Source organism: Leptidea sinapis, chromosome 34 (assembly GCF_905404315.1).
Source record: "Leptidea sinapis chromosome 34, ilLepSina1.1, whole genome shotgun sequence".
Lineage (NCBI taxonomy): Eukaryota > Metazoa > Arthropoda > Insecta > Lepidoptera > Pieridae > Leptidea > Leptidea sinapis.
Window position 1 is genome coordinate 10,096,328 of NC_066298.1, and position 4,046 is coordinate 10,100,373.

General features: G+C 31.8%; 1 non-coding gene across 1 annotated transcript; it reads left to right on the forward strand.

Annotated features, from left to right (window-relative positions):
• The first annotated feature begins 1,840 nt into the window (after nucleotides 1-1,840).
• Trnae-uuc (transfer RNA glutamic acid (anticodon UUC)) lies at nucleotides 1,841-1,912 on the forward strand. The gene has a single exon. It is a non-coding gene; the product is annotated as a tRNA-Glu (tRNA).
• The last annotated feature ends 2,134 nt before the right edge of the window (nucleotides 1,913-4,046 follow it).

Sequence of the window (4,046 nt, forward strand, 5' to 3'; positions counted from 1 at the left end):
TTCTATTAAATTTGCTTAAGACTATGTCCATACTAAATTTGATCAAATTATTTAGAAAGAAGTAGACTTAAAGTTCCTTTATTAACGCGAGTTCCACTAACGTTTAAGAAACTATCAACTAAATATTAACATTAATTATTAGATATTTTGTAAAATTAAAAATATTTGAATAATTTTTTTTTATCACGACGCTTTTAATCTAGTATAATTAATGTAGTAGTGTGTGTTTTAACAGTAATTTTTAAGAAAATAGCATTTTTTCAAAGTCAAATATACTTTATGGAGTAAGCTAAAACTAAAAACACATTTTTTTTTCGATTTACTGAATTTACCATATTATGTTCATATAAAATTGAGCTCGTGAGAAGAACATATAGAAACTCAACGGCTACTCTTTTCAATCAAATACGTAAGTACTTTGTGATGGCTGTAATATACATAACAATTAGATTGCAAGGCGCTGCATCCAATATATGAGTCGTGCTTATATTATATAAACTATTTCATAAAAAGTAATAAAGAGCTAGCTGTATAAATATAAATTATCGTATATTGGAGCATCAACCTTTAGAGCTTGAACTCTTTGTTTGTGTAAGGATGCTTCGTGAACATAATGGTCGTGACCATTGTCATAATTATCTATCAAATACAATGATTTATCTTATATATAAAATTCTCGTGTCACAATGTTCGTTCCCGTACTCCTCCGAAATGTCTTGACCGATTCTCATGAAATTTTGTGAGCATATTGAGTAGGTCTGAGAATCGGCCAACATCTATTTTTCATACACCTAAATGTTAAGGTGGTCCACACGAAATTTTATTTTTTTTATTTTTTTGACATTTTTTTTAAATTTGTTTGATTATGAGTCAACATTAAAAAATATATACAACTTCCAATTTTCACCCATCTACGATCAACAGTATCTTTTGTTTTGCGATTTTAATATCGCCAATACAACGTTTGCTGGGTCAGCTAGTTAAATATAACAGGTTGACCTGGCACCACAAGCAGCACCGCATTATTCATTAAGATACTTTTCAGTATACTTGGCCACGGGCAGCTCGAGTTGACAGCAGTCGGCTGTTTTAATATTTTTGTAATTATTTTGTAATTTAATTTTATACTTCGAAATACGTAAAATAAGTTATCGGAAAACTTGTTTTGACGACTACCCACACTTTAATAGCTAAACCAAAATAAGTACACATAATAAGATAAATAGTGTTTTTTTTTTTATAAAAACAAAAACCAAATGATTTGAAAAATGACGGAGTGCCTTCATAACTAACATGGATACAACACAGATAATATTATAACGTCCTCTATTATTCAAGTCGGTTAAAAATACGTTACACTAAAGAATTAATGATAAAGAAAATTATCGTAAGCTATGTTATTAGTTTAATAAATTCGTTTCGTTCAATTGATGTTTATGATAATTGTTAGTATGTTGTTACATTTAAATCTGTTAATCCAATGATTGGGAAAACCATCGCTAACAAAGATTTAAATAGGTAAGTCTATTGAGATTATTATCAAATGAGATGGTAAATAATTTTGCGTTATGCGGATCTAAAAAAATTTTCATTTTTATCTAACATAAACCATTTATTTATTTAATCAAACTAAAAAGCACCACTAATCACTAGGGGCTTAAATAGATGCTAAAAAACATTACTTGATGAGTTTACAAACCGTGAGTCATTTAGTAACTTTATTTAATTGGAGGGGGTAAACAGGCCGTTTCCCTTTGCAATAAAACATCTAAATTCTTAGCGTTAACTTATGTGATTCTGCAAATATCGAATATTTGAATATTTTGGCATCTCTGTCACATCCCGTATGGTCTAGTGGCTAGGATACCTGGCTTTCACCCAGGAGGCTCGGGTTCGATTCCCGGTACGGGAAACTTTTTTTAATTTTGACATTTGTAAAAGCAGGAAATATAATAAGAACTATATTAAATTTTGTTATAAAAAACTGTTGTACTTTATTATCAAATAATAATTTTAACATCATACAACAAACTGTGAACTATATTTTTTTCAGCAGTATTTATAGTTTGACACGATATCCTATTTTTACATTCCCTTTTTTGCTTCATAGAAGACCCTCATATGTTTCCTATGGTGTAAAAATAGAGGAGTTTGGACCTCCTCATTTAATGACAAAATATCTTAATGCCCGTGACTTCATCGGCGTTTGACTAAATACCGATCTTATTGGGTAACTTGTTACTTGACATATTAAAATTATTCGCCAGTATTTTGCGTCGTTGAAAAATATTAAAATCGTTTTCTCAGTTAATATTATATGGAAGGTATAAAATCGATGCATGTTACAGTAGTACTTCATTGGTAATTATCTATATTTCCCACAAAGAGTACAATAGTAGTTTTATATCCCTTTCTCTGAACCCTTTTCACCCCTTCAAGGGATAATCTCCGGCATAGAACTTCACTCTACTTATAATGGCCGAGCCTCATACTATGCCCATAGCACGTTTGAACGTGTGAAAAATCATCACACAGCGTCACTGTCTGTCTGTCTGTATTTACAATATGTGTACGTATGTATAAAATATGACTGATGGTCGCTCAGAGGGCAATGAAGAGGACTATGCTCGGAGTTTCCCTGCGAGTTCGAATCAGAAATGAGGAGATGATTGCGATACTGAAGTGGCAGTTGGCAGGGAATAAAGCTCGACGGACAGGTCGCCGTTGTGGCAGTAAAGTCCACGAATGGTGACCACGGTACTGGAAGACCCAGTGTGGGTAGACCCCTAAGATGGGCCGATGATCTTGTTAAGATCACCGGAATAAGTTGGATGAGGGCAGCGCAAGACCGATCTTCGACTCATATAACGCGATTTCAATCCGCCGTATAACACGGGCATTGCCCGCATAATATAACGCGGGGATTTCCTACATACAAATTTCTGTAATGTGAAATTTATAATGATTTCATAATTAGCTTCGCGTTCCTTTGCACGTGTGTGTGTTATTAAAATATTAAATTATTTTATTAAATTTGTGTATTAAAATAGTAGTACTAGGCAAACAATTGGAAATACTTGTTATGAATTGTGATTAATTATTATTATTATATAAATTACGGGACACGTTGTTTGTCCGCGATGGACTCCAAAACTTATGAACGGATTTTAATGGGGATTACTTCATGGAGTGCAGTTTGGTCCAATTTGAGAGATAGGATAGTTATTATTTCGCTTTGGGACGATTTTGGACCCATAATTATTTTTATTTTCAATTTATTACGAGATTGTTAGGCGCCAAAATATGATTAATATTCTTCTTCTTCTTTTTTTTCCTTCTTTTCAAATTCATATCTTGATTTTATAATTTTTGTTTTATTTTATATAATTGTTTTCTGTGCATGTTGTGACACCTTAATTTGTTGTACATTCAACTCATTATTTGTTAATATTTGATATATTTTAAGCATATTAGAATGTAACAACTACTGGTTGTCCTATAAATAAATAAATAAATAAATATTTGTTTTGTATGGACATATTTTCAATGAGAGAATTTAGTGACGCACGGTTTGACAGTTCTGCTGTGAAATAATTTTATTATAGTTGACAACAGGGAGCAATGATGTTCTATACAATATAATATATAACGTCATTGACAGTGAGCATATTTTACAAAATAATTCTTGGTGATATGAAATATTATTGACAAATACATAAAATCAGTATTTTTTTATTATGCACAGAACAATGTCTGTAGGGTCAGCTAGTATTATATGAAGCACAAAGACAATATTGAGAATTTTATGGTACCGTACCTATTGTGATAAATAAACTTTAATCATTGGGAAGATTTTGATGGGAAAAGCCTAAATTAGTTGTGTTTGGGTTTTAGGTAGTCAGGATCAAGAGCTATTGAGGTTCAAACAATTCCCATAGAGCTAGATTTAACTACCATTGGAAATGTTTACACCAGGCAAGGATATACGGGCAGGAGACACGCGAATGACAGGCGGATCGTCACTAGTAAACAATATAATAGACCGT